Source organism: Medicago sativa, chromosome 3, assembly GCF_051527215.1.
Source record: "Medicago sativa cultivar Bolivia chromosome 3, Bolivia_mono, whole genome shotgun sequence".
Classification (NCBI taxonomy): Eukaryota; Viridiplantae; Streptophyta; class Magnoliopsida; order Fabales; family Fabaceae; genus Medicago; species Medicago sativa.
This window is the reverse complement of record NC_140751.1, coordinates 59,255,160-59,275,037: the sequence shown is the minus strand read 5'-3', so window position 1 is coordinate 59,275,037 and position 19,878 is coordinate 59,255,160. Positions and strand designations below refer to the sequence as shown.

The 19,878-nt window shown below is 33.6% G+C and overlaps 1 pseudogene; it reads left to right on the top strand.

Moving 5' to 3' along the window:
• Window positions 1-15,171: 15,171 nt before the first annotated feature.
• LOC146938679 (two-component response regulator 24-like) lies at window positions 15,172-15,723 on the top strand (annotated as a pseudogene).
• The last annotated feature ends 4,155 nt before the right edge of the window (window positions 15,724-19,878 follow it).

The following is a 19,878-nucleotide window of genomic DNA, read 5'->3' as shown; positions in this document are numbered from 1 at the left end:
GTTTATAAAGTAAATGTTGAGAAATAAGCATAAGACATCGTACGCCTTGAGTTTATTCTTGATGTCTTTTTATTTAGTATCAAATTGTTATTTTTGTTTATTTTTTAGTTATGCAAAGTAATAGTGATTATGTTGTGACCTCAAGAAGTAGCATGAGTAATGTGTACATTGATTTGTACCTCTTTTTTCTTTCTTTTGAGATTTTTGCATTTTGAGGTTTTCCAGTTTAATTTTTTGTGAGATTTATGTTCGATTGAAAAAGTATCACTTGCATGTGTTTAATGTTGGTTAGTGGTAAAATAACGAATATGAAGGGTAAAAGAAGAAATTGGCATTTCCTCAATAACCATATATATTAAACAAATTCGAAGTTAGTACCTTTCCATCAAAACCAAAATGAAGAAATGAACATGTAACATAACATATCCATACTGGGGTGTTAGGTAATGAACAGAAAACAATAAATCCAAGTAACATGTATCAAAGATTCATCAATGTCATGTATTGTTTTGGTAAGTAGTAGCATTTTGAACTTTAGCTAACATATACAAGCTTCAGCAACTGATCCAACCAACCCAATAGAACAGAATAACATTACAACTAACAAATGCAATTATGCAAGAAGTTCTACATACCACAAGGATACTAACTTCATATAATTTTATCATGTAATCTTGTTAAATTAATCCATCTATGTTGCGCAGCTTCGAGTAATCTCATCTATTTTGTAACTTATTAACTATCATTCTGTTTGTGACTCACTTTTGTTAAATAATAAACTCAGCAATTGACGCAATATTTCTTGTGAGAGACATTAGATTCTTTATGCAGGTTACAAATTTGGAAGAATGAATAGGTTCAATAAAATGAAGTATAAGCCTTCACATTTTAAATGCATGACCAACGCAATTGTTGGTGTAACTCTCACAAATACATGACCACCCTCTTGAAACTCAATGTCTTTCTTTATCGTGGTAACTACATTTCCTACTTTGGAAATCTCTTTATCTCTTTATGAATCGATTATCGACTTCTTATTAGTAGTTGACTGAACTATCTACAATACTAGCATAAGGTTCTCACATGTCATATAAGACTTCAAAAGGTGTAATTTCAATGTTAGAGTGGAAACTATTGTGGTAGGTGAAATCTTTGAGTGTAGAAAACCATGAGTATTGCAAGTTTTGTATATAAGACGGTTTGGCTCGGGGTTAATACTCATAGTCAACTTAAGAAGAACCTCTTGCTTGCATTGCACTCAAGAATTCGTCTGTTGCAAGAAGCTTTATGAATTATAAATTGTTGTCTCTAAACTTGAATACTTAGTTAAAATCAAGTTAGTTCGTCATAAATTAGGCCAATTAGTTTTCATCTAAAACACAAAATGTTACTTGGAGAGTAATAATTAATCTTTTGACTATTTCTGTCAATTCCATATTTCCAGAAATTAATCTGAAGACCAATTTATATTTAATCCTGTTCAGAATACATATAACAGAAGATAACAGCAAATGGAAGTTTCTTAATGCCAATTTAGAGTGAAATTGTTCATTTAATTATCTTCACCAGATAAGAAAAATAAAGATATTTTCAAAGCCAGTAGGTACTCAACCGATTTTTTTCACTAAATTCAAATTTGAATATTTTCAATGAATTTTCAATTTTCTGCACTACCTGCCGCAGTACAATACCATTTGGCTAGATTCATTATTAATTTACATCGTTAGGTTATTTGTGTTCTATCTACCCTTATTCTATTTTTTCAAATTATTATCGGTGTTTGTTTGTTGGAACCATAGTTGGAATTGGGGGGGAATTCAAAAAGTAAACCTTAAGTCGTAAGACTTTGAACTAGAGTGTGTGAATTGAAAATGTAGAAGTTCCACATTGAAAAATTAGCATCAACTAATAGTGTTTATATCATAGAAGTAGAAGAACAATGGTAACATTGTATTGGGAATGGATATAACATCATAATAAAACAATCTTATTTCGTTCTTGATCTATTGTTTTTTATTTTATTTTTAAAAAGGAGCCTCAAAAAGGCACAAAGCTAAGGAAGTGAAAGCGCGTGAAATCTGTACCAAATATAACATGCTCTAGCATCCCAAACAAAGGAAACAACCTTATCCACCACGAACCACCAGGCCCGTGAAGTAGAGAGGCTGAAAGTCATAGGAGGGCCGCCAAGGTCGTGATCACCAAAAATATCGATCATGATCACACAAAGCTAGGGAGAGTGAAAGCGCGTGAAATCTGCACCAAATACATCATGCTCTAGCATCCCAGACAAAGGCAACAACCTTCTCCACCACGAACCACCAGGCCCGTGAAGTAGAGAGGCTAAAAGCCATAGGAGGGCCGCCAAGGTCGTGATCACAAAAAAACATCGATCATGATCACACAAAGCTAAGGAGAGTGAAAGCATGTGAAATCTGCACCAAATACAACATGCTGTAGCGGCCCAAACAAAGGCAACAACCTTCTCCACCATGAACCACCAGGCTCGTGAAGTAGAGAGGCTGACAGTCATAGGAAGGCTGCCATGGTCGTGATCAGCAAAAAAATCGACCATGATCACACAAAGTGGCCCCCCTCTTTCGCAGACCACACTCTGGAAAGCTTCAAACAAGCTATAATATACCTCCATCAACTTATAGTTTTGCAGGTAACTTTTTGGGACTTAGCCAAGGTCCAATCCGGGTTAGGACACAAGTTCAACTTGATCCAACACGTGGTGAGCCCATACCAGGGAGGAAACCTGGATCCCATTAGATTGCGTTACATGCCATTAATCTGGACTATACAGTCCATATCCAATGTTGTGACTATCCAGAGGTCGTTACAAGTGTACCTTAAGGAGAATTGTCCATGTGAAGGTCTAACAGCCAAAAGACCGGACTTATTGTAGTTTCTACCAAAAACCTCTAGGTTTGGTTTTGATGATGTTTAGTTTGAATCATGTAGTTTTTGTTACATTATCTTAGCTTAGTTTGTAAAACACCCTATAGTCTAAATTTCTCATACCTAGTGTGTCTCTCCCTGCTTTGAGTAAAATGTATGTTGGGTTAAGTTTTGCAAATTATTTTCACACAAAAACTTGATTTGTGAAGTTTTCATTCGAATAAATTTTGTCCAACGTATTTTTGAATCAAATCAGTATGTCCCTCGGGTTTAACATCATTTTTTTAAGCTTTGATTCGAATCAAATTTGTCCTTCTTAATTTTGATTTCATCATGTTTCTCAGGTTTATTCTCCCCGTGTTTCAAACTTCTGATTCAAATCTTAATTGTTTAAAACGAAAAATGATTAGAATCATTTCTACCTTGATTCAAATCAAAATACTTATAATTCATATTTGAACCAGTGTTTTAGTTTTTGAATCAATCTTCATCGCATCTTAGATTTCGAATTTGCACTATTTGATTCAAATCACACAATCTCTCATTCGAATCATTCACTATTTTTCAGTTAAACTTTTACCCCAACTTACTCACTTATATATACTTGCCTCCACTCACTTCACAAACTATTGAATCAAATTACAAAATCACTATAAAGTTTTATCTCTTCTTTTTCTACAAACTCTTCACATTAAACACTTTTTCTAAGAACACTTGTAGGATGTTCTGGGTCGTAAGAAAGTTGAAACCTTTATAAGACCACAATGCCATGAAATAGAAGATGAGATCTCACTAGTCACAAACACTCATCATAGCCATTGATGAGTCACATGCATCTACCGTCATCTTCTCATAAAGCTACGATTTCTCAAAATGGGGCTTGAATTAGCTCAAAAAGATTATAGAATGCAAGCAATATATCGAACAGATTGTGATACCAGTTATCTACAACAGTTATCCATCACATGTGCAGAAGCAAATAGGGAGATACAAGCAAGACTTTGAAAAACATAAGCGAGATTTGAAGCACAGACAAATTGTAAAATTGGAAAGCCGCGCTCACTGAGGCAGCTAGTTTATTTGGTAGGGACTCTCAAAATTATAGGTAATAAAACGAACTATCCAGCTTTGTACATGTCATGACTTGTATGTTTCCAAAATTCTAAGTAATAAGTCTTTCATCTCCATATTCGTAATTGGAAATGAGCATAAATTTTAGAAAACGAACACAAAATATTTTTTTAAAAAAATATAAAGAGGCCCAATTATTTCGAGAAATGAACTATAGAAGACAACATATGCTTGTACCCTGCCTTGCATACACTATTCACACAATTTTTAAAATCTGTACTATTCATCATACAATTGATTATCTTTTAACTAAATACAAATATTAATACTGTACATATATCTTAGAGCAAATTAAATTACACTCACCTCCCCTAAGGTTTCTTTAAACAACACATATACCCCTTCTAGTTTAAAAATGAACACTAATCTCCATCATTTTGGCTGTAATGTTAACAACGTCAAAGTGCTCCCCTTTCAAGTCGAGTGTTCCTGAAAATTGATTTCAGTCGGGAAGAGGCAGAGATAGATACATGGATCGATATGAGAGGCGGAGGAGAGATGAGTATGAAGATGGAAGGGAGGAGTCTGATGGTGATCAGAAAATGGGAGGAGAGAGAGATTTGAGGCGTGGTGGTGGTTCAGTTGAACCCGAGTTGTATATGATTTATAAAGGAAGAATTTCTAGGGTGATGAATATTGGGTGTTTTGTTCAGTTGGATGATCTTAGAGGAAAGGAGGGTTTGGTTCATGTTTCTCAGATAGAAGAAAGAAGAAGAGATGAGAGAGGATACGAGAAAGAAAAGAAAGGAGTTTTTATTTTTTTTTATTTTTTTAATCAAAGCATTACACATGTGGCATTTTTATTTATTTTTAAATTGAAAATTACACACGTGACGACCACGTGTGCGTTGATTTGGTCAAAATTGGTCTGGGAAGCCAAAACTGCAAAAGGGGATAAACTTAGGGGGCTGAGTTGTAAATTTTTTAGAGGGCCAAAATCGCAAGTTCGTGATACATAAATGGTCAAAACTGCTATTAAGCCTAAATATAATGAGGAGAACAAGTCAACTTTTTATTAACATTTTTGCCATCAACCTTTTGTGCTGAAATGCTCGTAGAGCTTGAATTAAGTCATAGCAAGCTTAAAAAAATCAATACATTGAGCCTGCAGTTCATGCTTGATGGCAACAGTCTTTAAGATTTTGTTTGCGAGTTTGGAGGGGAAGGGAAGGAGAGGTTTGGAAAAAAAGGAAGGTGTAAGTGGAAGAAATCACTTGATGGCATACATTGAGACCTTCGAATGTTCTTTAATGCTTGATGGCTAATATTTTTTCGGGTCAAGATTCTCTCAATTTATAACTTTTTATATTTGTTGCAATTTGGAGAGAGATAGACACATAAAAAATAATGATGGTGGGATCCACTTAGTGATAGGACCCACCACTTATTTTTCCATCATTCTCCCTCTGTCCCAAATCATAAGTCGTGTGTTAGAATTTTATTTTTTTTTCAAAGAAGAAAAAATATTGTCGTAAATTATAAGTCACGTTACAATACCAATAAAACATTAATTTTACTTTTTCTATTATAACCTCATCTATTTATTATTCTCCTTTCAATTATTTAATTTATCTTTCTCTTACCATTTATTAAGGACAATTTTGTAAACTCAACCCATAATATCTCTTTCACATACAAAATTAATTATATTTTGTAATAATAGTGAAATGTCCAAAACAACATATAATTTAGGACGAAATATATATGTTTTTGTCCTATATTTTTAAAATTAGTAGTGTTGACATATCTGGGTCGTGGGTAATGTTTGTGTCGGTGTACGAGCTTCATAGATCTCAAATATACAAATTTTTAGTTTTTTTTGGTCCAAATAAAACTGATGCATGTGTCTATGTGAGCATAATTTAGTCGACAACAACATTGCAATATGTAGAGATCAGAGTTTAAGGAATTAAACTCCTTCAAGGATACTACATATAATTTTATCATGTAATCTTGTTAAATTAACCCATCTATGTTGCGCAGCTTCGAGTAATCTCATCTATTTTGCAACTTATTAACTATCATTCTGTTTGTGACTCACTTTTGTTAAATAAAAAAAAATCAGCAATTGATGCAATTTTCTTGTTAGAGATATTAGATTCTTTATGCAAGTTACAAATTTGGAAGAATGAATAGGTTCAATAAAATGAAGTATAAGCCTTCACATTTTAAATGCATGACCAACGCAATTGTTGGTGTAACTCTCACAAATACATGACCACCGTCTTGAAACTCAATGTCTTTCTTTATCGTGGTAACTACATTGCCTACTTTGGGAAACTCTTTACCTCTTTATGAATCGATTATCGACTTCTTATTAGTAGTTGAGTGAACTATCTACGATACTAGCATAAGGTTCTCACAGGTCTCAATGAATGAGTCCTACACCTTTTGTCATATAAAGACTTTAAAAGTTGTAATTTCAATGTTAGAGTGGAAACTATTGTTGTAGGTGAAATCTATGAGCACAGAAAACCATGTGTATTGCACGTTTTTTCTTTAAGACGGTTTGGCTTGGGGTTAATACTCATAGTCAACTTAAGAAGAAGAACCTCTTACTTGCATTGCACTGAAGAATTCATCTGTTGCAAGAAGCTTCATGAATTATAAATTGTTGTCTCTAAAACACAAAATGTTACTTGGAGAGTAATAATTAATCTTTTGACTATTTCTGTCAATTCCATATTTCCAGAAATTAATATGAAGACCAATTTATATTTAATCCTGTTCGGAATACATATAACAGAAGATGACAGCCAATGGAAGTTTCTTAATGCTAATTTAGAGTGAAATTGTTCATTTAATTATCTTCACCAGATAAGAAAAATAAAGATATTTTCAAAGGCAGTAGGTACTCAACCGAATTTTTTCACCAAATTCAAATTTGAATATTTATAATGAATTTTCAATTTTCTGCACTACCTGCGGTAGTACAATAGCATTTGGCTAGATTCATTATTAATTTACATCGTTACGTTATTTCTGTCCTATCTACCCCTTATTCTATTTTTTCAAATTATTATTGGTGTTTGTTTGTTGGAACCATAGTTGGAATTGGGGGAAATTCAAAACTAAACCTTAAGTCGTAAGACGTTGAACTAGGTAGAATGTATGAATTGAAAATGTAGAAGTCCCACATTGAAAAATTAGCATCAATTTGTAGTGTTTATATCATAGAAGTAGAATCACAATGGTAACATTGTATTGGGAATGGATATAACATCATAATAAAACAATCTTATTTCGTTCTCGATCAATTGTTTTTAAAAAGAGAAGATTACACGAAAACTATGCTTTGAATATGCTTAATGACACACTCAGGAGAGTCAGCAAAATGTCACGTTTGGATTGACCAAACAAAACAATAGAGATACCCTTACTTCCTTACAACTAGCGAGCCTCAAAAGGGCACAAAGCTAGGGAAGTTAAAGTGTGTGAAATCGGTATCAAATACAACATGCTCTAGCGGCCCAAACAAAGGCAACAACCTTCTCCACCAAGAACCACCAGGCCCGTGAAGTAGAGAGGCTGAAAGTCATAGGAGGGCCGCCAAGGTCGTGATCACAAAAAAACATCAATCATGATTACACAAAGCTAGGGAGAATGAAAGCGCGTGAAATCTGCACCAAATACAACATGCTCTAGCAGCCCAAACAAGGCAACAACCTTCTCCACCAAAAACCACCAGGCCCGTGTAGTAGAGAGGTTGAAAGTCATAGGAGGGCCGCCAAGGTCGTGATCACCAAAAAAATTGATCATGATCACACAAAGCTAGGGAGAATGAAAACGCATGAAATCTGCACCAAATACAACATGCTCTAGCGGCCCAGACAAAGACAACAACCTTCTCCACGACGAACCACTAGGCCGTGAAGTAGAGAGGCTAAAAGCCATAGGAGGGCCGCCAAGGTCGTGATCACAAAAAACATCGATCATGATCACACAAAGCTATGAAAGAGCGTGAAATCTGCACCAAACACAACATGCTCTAGCGGCCCAAACAAATGCAACAACCTTCTCCACCACGAACCACCAGGCCCGTGAAGTAGAGAGGCTGAAAGTCATAGGAGGGCTGCCATGGTCATGATCACCAAAAAACATCGATCATGATCACACAAAGTGGTCCCCCTCTTTCGCAGGCCACACTCTAGAAAGCTTCAAACAAGCTATAACATACCTCCATCAACTTATAATTTTGGAGGCAACTGTTTGGGACCTAGCCAAGGTCCAATCCGGGTTAGGACCCAAGTTCAACTTGATCCAACACGTGGCGAGCCCATACCATGGAGGAAAATTAGATCCCATTAGATTGCGTTACATGCCATTAATTTGGACTGTACAGTCCATATCCAATGTTGTGACTATCCAGTGGTTGTTACAAGTGTACCTTAAGGAGAATTGTCCATGTGAAGGTCTAACAGCCAAAAAACCGGACTTATTGTAGTTGCTACCATAATCCTCTAGGTTTGGTTTTGATGATGTTTAGTTTGAATCATGTAGTTTTTGTTACATTATCTTAGCTTTGTTTGTAAAACACCCTATAGTCAATCTCTCATACCTAGTGTGTCTCTCCTTGCTTTGAGTAAAATGTATGTTGGGTTAAGTTTTGCAAATTATTTTCACACAATAACTTGATTTGTGAAGTCTTCATTCGAATCAGTATGTCCCTCGGGTTTAACTTTATTTTTTAAGCTTTGATTCGAATCAAATTTGTCCGTCTTAATTTTGATTTCATCATGATTTTCTGGTTTATTCTCCCCGTGTTTCAAACTTCTGATTCAAATCAAAATTGTTTAAAAAGAAAAATGATTCGAATCATTTCTAACTTGATTCGAATCAAAATATTTATGATTCACATCAATCTTCATTTGGAAACCCTTGATTTAAACCAGTGTTTTTGCTATTGAATCAATCTTCATCGCATCTCACATTTCGAATTTGCACTATTTGATTCGAATCACACAATCTCTCATTCGAATCATTCACTATTTTTCAGTTAAACTTTTACCCCAACTTACTCACTTATATATACTTGGCTCCACTCACTTCACAAACTATCGAATCAAATTACAAAATCACTATAAAGTCTTTTCTCTCTCTTTTTCTACAAACTCATCTCATTAAACACTTTTTCTAAGAACACTTGTAGGATGCTCTGGGTCGAAAGAAAGTTGAAACCTTTATAGACCACAACGACCTTAAAATAGGAGATGAGATCCCACTAGTCACCAACATTCATCAAAGCCATTCATCTATTGTCATATTCTCATAAAACTACACTTTCTCAAAATGGGGCTTGAATTAGCTCAAAAAGATTATAGAATTCAAGCAATATATCGAACAGATTGTGATACCAGTTGTTTACAACAGTTATCCATCACATGTGCGGAAGCAAACCAGGGCTACAAGCAAGACTTTGAAAAACACAAGCGAGATTTGAAGCACAATAATGTATATGTATTTTGTGGACTTTGAACTTTAGTCATTTATGAATGAATATATGCAATTTATAACATATATTTAACATTATTTTTGTTTTGGTAGAATCCTCGATTTTGATTGCGATTTTACGAGTCCCGACTTTGCTATCCTACATCGATTCTACAAAAGCCCTTGAGTAAAATCCTTCGATTTTGATTGCAATTTTACGAGTCCCGATTTTGCTACTCCCTTTTGACTTGAAGTAAAGTCCCGATTTTGATAACCTTGACTGCTATACGTGAATTGTCTTCATCGATTTGGCGTAATAGAAAACTTACTTCTATTGGCCTAACTGAGTGCAACAAGCTTAACATTGTTGGGAATAAGTTATCAAATAATCATGGACTGGGGTCTGTTACAGAACTAGACTTATCTGGGTGCACAGAAATCAATGCACTAAGTCTGTGGTCCATCCTTGATGGCATATAGTCTTTAAACCGACTAAAATTGAAAGAGTGTTGCAACTTAGAATGTCTCCCTGAGAATATCCGACACCATTCAATGCTAAAACGGCTTGATTTAGATGATTGCAGGAAACTAGTGTCTCTAGCAGAGCTTCCACCATCACTGTTATATTTGAAAGCCGTTAACTGCAATTATCTGGACACGAACTCCACCTAACGGTTATTGCTTGAGAACATGGTACAAACCTTCTCTATAGACACTCCCGATGAAGACGGTGTTTGTCATTTCTCTCTTGCCAGGTGCACAAGTTCCATGCAACTTTGATTTTAAGACAATAGAGGCTTCAATAAGTTTTCCTCCAATTCCAAAATCTAACCTTTGTGGTTTCATGTTCTGTGTCGTTTTATCAGAGTGTTTCAGTGTTTACGAACATTCCCTTCATTGTGTCACCTTTGAACATGGCAAAGAAGTCGACAGATGTCGTCTCAGTTGCAATTATCTTGGGACATTAATTTCAGATCACTTATTGATATGCTGGCATGGTTAACATACAAGAAAATGGAAGTTATGACTCTTGGGACATTCATTTCAATTCATACTTCAAGGTCACAACGAAAAATTGTGTTGGTCAACTGAGGGGATAAAGGGGTGTGGGGTCTTACCTGTATATGACTTAGAACGTGAGTTGGAAGGTGATTGTAGTAGTATCACAGGTACTCAAGACTCTGAAGGTGATGATACTGACGAAGTCGAAAGCTCGAACAATGAAACTGAAGACGATCAGAAACATCCTTGGTGTTCAATCAGTATGACTCTTTTCAGGTTTTTTCTAGATTACCCTCTCTTGTTTAGAGGGTATTTACCCTCTCATAATATCAACCAATCAAAATGTAATATACATTGACAACATTAAATGTCAAATAAATGAGTAAATTTTTTCTATAAAAAAATAAATCAATTTTATGTAACTTTTAATACTTTTAATTTTTATTTAATTATATACAAGATTACATTATAGGTCTTTTATCTTATTTATTTGTAACACTTTGATCCTTTATCTTTATTTTTTTTTTCCGTTTAGGTCTTTTATCTCTCATAAAAGCACATATACATCCTTTTTCTCATTTTTTTATTAAAAAAATACATAATTTTATTTTTAAAATATATTTTTATTAAAAATGAAAAAAAAAATCCAGAAATATGATGAAGATCTTCATCATCTCCATATTCTTTCTTTGAATCTTCATCATCTTCATTGAATCAGAAAAAATTCTACACAAATGTATCTCCAAATATCATGAATTAATGTTATGTTCACCTCAAATCTTCTTTTAAACACAAAAATCAAAACCCTATAGAAAAGAGATTTAGTTTCATCACAAAAAAAAAAAAAATTAGTTATATAAATTGTCACACCTTATATTATTATTATTATTTTCTAACTCAATATTCAAACCCGGCATAAAAATAACCTCAAAATTGATAGCAGCTTTGCACATCAATTTTGTTGTTTCTATAATAATCTTAACTTTTGTAAAGCCTAACCCTTCCGCCAGTGACTATGCCTCCACCATCCGCCTTGCAACATTTGTGAAATTAAGGTTTTGATTTTTGTGTTTAAAAGAAGATTTGAGGTTAATATAACATTAATTCACGATATTTGGAGATATATTTTAGTAGATTTTTTTTTTATTTAAAGAAGATGATGAAGATTCAAAGGAAGAAGATGAAGATGATGAACATCTTCATCATATTTCTGGATTTTTTTTCACTTTTAATAAAAATATATTTTTAAAAATAAATTATGTATTTTTTAATAAAAAATGAGAAAAAAGATGTATATGTGCTTTTAAGAGAGATAAAGGACCTAAACGGGAAAAAATAAAGATAAATGACCAAATTGTTACAAAAAAATAAGATAAAGGACCCCTAATGTAATCTTGCCTTAATTATATTTAGGTGTTCAATCTTAATTAATTTACACTTCAAGACTGGCTTAGAACAATTAAAATTTCACATCAAATTTCTTTCATCTGAATGTCCTTAAATTTATCGGTTACATTCATAAAATTTCTTCTTCCCATTTTGATTGTTCAATTTTGTCGTTCTAAACTGCCGCATTTTTCAATTTTCGTGAGAATCGTCGTCGTTTGTTTGATTCCAAATATCGTGAGAATTACCGTTATTTCCAGAACCACGTCAGGTATGGTGAGTTGATTTTTCTTTTTGATTTGATTTTTCTTGGTTGTGAGGTAGTTAATTATAACAATTGAGTAAGTCATCCGTTATACTTTAAGGATTGCTAGCAGGAGTTGCCGCTGTGATGTTTTGGGAGTTTGCTAGCATTTTTTTCGATTGTTGCTGAAATGGTTATGTCATGAGGCTTTTGTTATTTTGTTTGGACTTAAAGGCTTTGGCTGATAGTGAGGCAGGTCTATGCGTGTTAGCAGATTTTATTAGGTTGGCTGCTTAAATAAAAAAAAAGTCACGATACCTGACGCGGTTCTAGAAACAACGACAATTCTCACTATAATTTGAAACTGTAGCAGTTTGGAACGACAAAATTGAACAATCAAAATGGGAAGAAAATGAAAAAGAAACAAGAATTGATCAATAGGGAAGAATAAAGAAGAAATTTGAATGAAGGAGATGTTTTTGTTCTCACGTTCGGGGTTGTGGATTGGAAGAAATTTTATGAATGTAAGTGATGAATTTAAGGACATCCAGATGAAAGAAATTTGATGTAAAAATTTTATTTGTTATAAGTCTTGTAGTGTAAATTAATTAAGATTGAACACCTTAATATAATTAAATAAAAGAGTAAATTACACTCTTCTCCCCTCAAAGATTCTTGAATTACCTCCCCTCCCCTCTTATGTTAAAATATACACTCCCCTCCCCCATTATTTCAAACATATTAGAAAACATTTCATTCCCCTCCCTTAAGAGAAGCTTGAATTACATTTCTCTCTCTTCTTATGTTAAAATCTACATTTTACTTCCTCAATATTTTTTTTTTAATAATCTAGCAAAAAAAAAAAAAAAATCTAACACACTTAAAAAAAAAAAGTACTGCGGGCCTACTTTAACATAATCAAAATTTGAATACATATTTTTCGCTATTTTTTATTCACAATTACATTAACATATAGTTTTAAACCCTATTATAAAATATGAAACTACCAAAAAATAAAATTACAATAATTACTAAATACAGTAAAATATGGTTATTTAAAAATTAGTTTTATACTATAAATTATAAACTTAATATCAAAATATTTAAGTTTAATTACCATTGATATTTAAATTATAAAGAAATGAATTTATTTTTATTAAATTGTGGTTCAAAATTAGTATATATCATAAAAATATTTATTTATGTTAAAATAGATTAAAGTGTAGTACATATTTAATTATTAAGGTTGAGGGTTGTAATTCAAGCATCTTATAGGGAGAGGAGTGTAGATTTTATTTTTAAAGGGAGGGAAGTGTATATTTTAACATAAGAGAGGAGGGGAGTGTAATTTACTCTAAATAAAAATTAAAAGTATTAAAAGTTACCTTATGATTAAGATTAACTTTTTTATTTTTAGAAAAAATTGATTCATTTATTGGACATTTAATGTTGTCTATGCATATTGCATTTTAATTGGTTGCTATCATGAGAGGTAATTACCCCCTAAAAAAAAGAGGGTACCGTAGTTCTCACCCTCTTTTCACCCACTTTCAAATTATAAATTCCATATTAGTTTATTTTAAATTAGTAAGGAAACTGTTTTAAAATTCTCATGATTCCCGGTGTATTGCAATAACTTTGTGCTGAAACAACATATTGGACAGGTCTCTTTTTGAGGCACTTGTTAAGAGAGTCAAGAGAATAATACAAGGCAGAAATGTTGTGATCTCTTTCTCTTGTTTCCCAAGTACAATAAGCACAACAACATCAAATTCATTCAGCAATTAATATCTGGTGATGCAGTAAAGTGATACGTTGCTTGTTACTTATACCTACCATAAGCAAAATGTTACGTACTAGTTTTTCCACCCGTGCAATGCACGGGCGAACAAAGATTTTTTGTGGCGTTAACAATTTATTACTATGAACCTACCACCAAAATAAAAACATATAATGTAGTTGTTAGACAAATCCAAAATGTTATTGTATACAATAACAACTTATTACTATGAACGTATACAATAAATAATGCAACAAATAATGACTGTTATTGTATACAATAAATAATTACATCATCAAAATGTTCAACATATGTCATTTATTAAATTGAAATATTTAATGATAGCTCATGGAGAAATTCTTGTGATTTGTTATCACATACACAGATGAATATATTTTTTTTTTTTAGATTATTTGTTAATAGATAAAGATTCAGATTTAACTGGTGATTCGAAACAATGCTTCTATGAAAAGAAAAAAAAAATGCTTCTATGACATGTGTTATTTGTGTGGTGAATCTGGAAACATACGACAAACACAATCTTCTCCAACGCAGAAAAGCAGAATTAAGAAACACGCAAAAAGTATGAACTTAACAAGTATCCCGAAAAAAAAAAGACTCTATCAAAAAATTGGAAATATACTACAGAACTTAAAATATTTATTTTCCGAAAAAACACAATCTTCTCCAACGCAGAAAAGCAGAATTAAGAAACACGCAAAAAGTATGAACTTAACAAGTATCCCGAAAAAAAAAAGACTCTATCAAAAAATTGGAAATATACTACAGAACTTAAAATATTTATTTTCCGAAAGGTTGTTATCACCAGGAATCGAACTCAGGTTATCCCAAACGATTAGTCTTAAGGGAGATCATTAACCACCTGAATCCAGCAAAGGGAAGAATAATGCCATATTTTGATTTAGACATATAATGCATTTATTTATTTATTTTTATTTTTAGTAAACACTTCTTTAACATACCTCTTTAAAAAAAAAACTTCTTTAACATACCAAAATAAAATGCATTTGTTTTTCTTTCTCAAAATATCCTTTTCTTGAAATTTTCATTGTTTTATTCATCTATATTTCCATCTTTTTGTCTGAGACTCTGGAGAAGATCAAGAAAAGAAATTATCAATCTCATTTAGGTATTCAGTTCTACTGCTACATTAATATTCTGAACTGAAATTTATATATAGATAGATAGATACTTAGCAATTATTAATTTATGATTTTTCTGTTTTGAAATTTTATTGGGTAGCACAAGTGGTGATTAAGGAACTTTGCAGAAAATGGAAGATCAAGGGAAAGGGAAAGGGCTTATGGAACCTCAAAATTCAGGATCCAAATTAACAACACTTGTTGTAGATGATGTTAAGCTTGTTCGAATGATTCATCAAGGTCTATTGAAAAGAGCTCGTGTGAAAAATGAAGCTGTAAAAAATGGTAAGGAAGCTGTAGATAATCATTGCAGTTTCCAAAGATTTGAATTATTCTCGTGGATAAGGAAATGCCTATCATGAATGGGATTGAGGTACATATTTATCTTGATTCTATTTTTCTTCTAATTTTGTTCTGTATAATACGTTGAAAAGAAGGATGAAAATGCATGTTTCATGTGTATTTATATTTAAAATAAGGTTCAATCGTTGGTTGTTTTTTATGCAGGCAACTAAGAAACTGCGAGCAATTGGTATTCGCAGCATGATTGTTGGTGTGTCGTCGTGTACAGAAACTGAAAAACAAGAATTTATGAAAGATGGGATAGATGACTATAAAGTGAAACCATTAACCATATTGGTGTGCTTAATTCAAATCTTGATGTCGTAAAAGCTGGCAAGTAGATGTCCTTTGTGAATGATGTTGTGAAAATGTAGGAGAAACTAGACTTTTATTGTAGATAGTTTCTATTATGAGAGAAGAAATGAATGAATGAATATTCTCATTATTATTGAATGAATGTGAAATACAGCTATATATAGTTTCTAGGAGGTGTACAATACCACAATGAGCTGTGTCATAGAGTAATAAAACTCTTCTAACTAACTAAAAACTAACTAGGGCATGGTAACTTGCTGCGCAAGTTATCTATCCAAACACTCCTTATTGTCATGTTTCTCTTCATTATGTATTAGCCCCCCACAAGTTGAAGGATGGTAAATGTCAACCATGTTCAACTTGGATAACAAAATGCTAAAAGGCTGAGGAAGAAGAGCTTTAGTGAAGAAGTCTGCTATTTGTGCTTTGGAAGTAATTGGAAGGAGCTTCATTACACCAGCCTGGAGTTTATCACGCACAAGATGGCAACCAATCTCTAAGTGCTTGGTGCGTTCATGAAAGACAGGGTTAGCAACAATATGTAAAGCGCTTTGATTGTCACAATACAAGACAGGTAGCTTAATAGTTTGAAGCTTTAAATCCTGAAGCAGATAGAGAAGCCACTGAAGCTCACAAGTGGCAGCTGCAAGTGCCCTATATTCAGCCTCTGAAGAGGACCTGGAAACAATTAATTGTTTCTTGGTGTGCCAAGAGATCAGGGATTTGCCAAGGAAGAAACATTGACCAGATATAGATCTTCTGGAGTCCAAACAACCAGCCCAGTCAGCATCAGAGAATCCCAACAGCTGAATAGCTGAATTTCTAGGGAAAAATAAGCCTTTGCCTGGAGATGATTTGAGATACTTGAGTACTCTCATGGCAGCAGTATGATGAAGTTGAGTAGGCTTTGTAAGAAACTGACTCAATTGTTGTGTAACAAATGTAATATCAGGTCTGGTTGTATTAAGATATAACAATCTGCCAATCAATCTTCTATAAGTAGAAATGTCAGTATAAGCTGGACTGGAATCATTGTATAGCTTGATGGAAGGATCAGAGGGAGTTGATAAAGGTTTTGAGTGAGTGAGACCTGAATCAGACAAAAGATCCAAGCAATACTTCCTTTGACATAGAGATATACCCTCTTTAGAATGAGCAACTTCCAATCCCAGAAAATACTTGAGCTGGCCCAAATCCTTGATTTTGAAAGAAGCATGAAGGATGGATTTAATGATATTAAACTCAGATAAAGAGTTGCCTACTAGTATGACATCATCTACATAAACCAAGAGTACAGTGAATGTAGTAGCAGTTGATTTGGTGAAAAGAGAATGATCTGAGTTGGCATGCTTGTATCCTTGAGCCAATAATAAAGAAGTCAGCTTCTCATACCATTTCCTTGAAGCCTATTTCAATCCATAGAGAGATTTAACCAATTTGCAAACCTGATTAGGTTTGGAGACTGTGATGCCTGGAGGTAATTGCATGTATACATCTTCTTGCAATTCACCGTGAAGAAAGGCATTATTCACATCTAACTGATGAATGAACCAGTTGTGTATTGAAGCCAAAGAAATGACAAGTCTGACTGTTGTCATCTTGGCAATAGATGAATATGTATCAAAATAGTCTAAACCCTTTATCTGGTTAAATCCCTTAGCAACTAAACATGCTTTGAATCTTTCTATGGACCCATCTGCATGATGTTTGATCTTGTAGACCCATCTGCAGCCAATAGGTTTGACATTGGGATGCAGGTCAACAATCTGCCAAGTTCCAGTTTGAGCAAGAGCAGTAAGTTCAGTCTCCATGGCCTTTTTCCAACAGTCAAATTTACTTGCTTCAGCATCTGATTTAGGCTCAGTGTGTGTTTGAAGTGACAAAACAAAATTGAAATGTTGGTTAGACAATTTATTATAAGAAAGAAAATCAGTAATAGGATATACATAAACATTATTGCAGAAAGGAGAAGAGGATTGATTGGGGAGATGGCATACAAAGTCCTTGAGGTGTGATGGTGGATTCCTAGTTCTAGAGGATCTGATAAGGGGAGGTAATTCAGGAGGTGGAACAGAAGAAGGTGGAGACTGAGAGGGAAGGTCATCAAATGCAGAAGGATGAACAACAAGTGAACTATCAGAAACAATTTCTGAAACAGGAGGGGGTTTTGAGGGAAAATACTCCCAATGAGTGACATTAAGATTGATGTAGGGTAAGATGTGATCATGAAATGTGACATGTCTAGAGATAAAGATTTCTCTTGAGTTCAAATCATAAAGAACAAAACCCTTGAAACCTGACTTGTAACCCAAGAAAACACATTTTCTAGCCCTTGAATCAAGTTTAGTTCTATGAACCTGAAGGGTGGATGCATAACATAAAGAGCCAAAAACTTTAAAAGAGTTGATGTCAGGTAGTGAATCATACAAAACCTGATAAGGGGAAAGATTTTGGAGCAAAGGGGTGGATATTCTATTGATCAAGAAGGTAGCATGCAGAACTGCATATGACCAAAAGTGTTTAGGTAGTTTAGATTGAAACAATAAAGCTCTAGCAACATTCAAAATATGTTGATGTTTTCTTTCTACCCTATCATTTTGTTGGGGTGTTTCAACACAAGATCTTTGGTATTCAATACCTTTAGAGGCATAAAAATCAGGAATGAGAAATTCAGGGCCATTGTCTGACCTAATGATTTTAGGAGTGATATGATGTTGTGTTTCAATATTGTGAATAAAATTTTTAACATGTTGTGAAACTTCAGATTTTGATTTGAGTAAAATAACCCAAACAAATCTGCTAAAATCATCTACAATAGTCAAGAAATATCTGTGGTTATGAACTGAAGAAACAACAAGAGTTCCCCAAATATCTAAATGAAGCAAATCAAATTTTGAAGAAGCATGGGATTTACTAAGAACAAAAGACAACTTTTTGTGTCTAGCAAAGTGACAAATGTCACAGGTGGCTTTATTATCACAAGTAATAGATGGATACAAATGGTTCATATGAGACATTCTCTGATGAGAGAGATGTTCAAGTCTAAAATGCCAAATGGCTGAAGAAGGTATTACAGTGAAAGAAGATTTATTGGAATCAGAAAAATTACAAAGGGTGGGGGAAATTTTATTAGAAAGGGAAGGCTGATTAGAAGCAGAAGCATGCAACACCAACTTGTATAAGCCATTTGTCTTCTCACCCAAACCAATAATCTTCCTCGAACTCAGTCCCTGAATGGTACAACTATTAGATGAAAAGTTTACAATACAGGAAAGAGATTCACATAATTTGGAAATTGAAATGAGATTGAGTTTGAAAGAGGGACAATATAAAACATGAGTCAAGTATAAGTGGGAAGTAAAAGATACAGTGCCAGCATGGTCAACTATAACAGAACTACCATTGGGTAAATTGACATATGTAGGTTTAATTTTATAAAATGAAGAAAATGAAGATAAAGAAGAACATATATGATCATTTGCTCCAGAATCTAACAGCCAAAAATCACAAGTTGTTTGAATAGAACAAGAAATGACACTGAAACTACCTGTCTGAGAAGCATAGCAAGATGAATGATCTGGGAATGAAGAAGTATTGATGTGATTTAAGACAGGTCCTAAAGAGGGAGAAGCTGAAGAAAGTAAATTTGCTTGTTGCAATAAGGCCACGAGGTGATCATACTTCTCTTGTGTCAAACTGAAACTAGAACCAGTTGCTACCATATCAGAAGTTGAGGAAGATTTGCTTGCATCAGAAGCTTCAGCATTGGTGGCATTGGTTGAATTATGGGACTTAGTAGAATTAGGGTGCCCATGTTTCAAGTAACAAAATTCAACAGTGTGATTATACCTATTGCAAAAGGTGCAATATCTGCCACTTGATTTGTTGTTAGAAGCATTAGCAGGTCCTTTACCCTTGTTACCAGCAAACTTCTTTGAATCATATGCATTAACAGAAAAACTAGATTCATCAAGAGAAAGAGGAGTAGGAAGTAAAGAGTTTTGACTTTCTTCCTGATCCACAAGTGAATACACTTTGTTTATTGGAGGTAAATGATCCATTAGAAGTATTTGAGTCTTAACCACAGAGAATGACTCATTCAATCCAGTCAAAAATTGCATGATCTGGTCCTCAACTCTATAATTCTTTGCATTCGAATTGCATCAATTCTACATGTATGA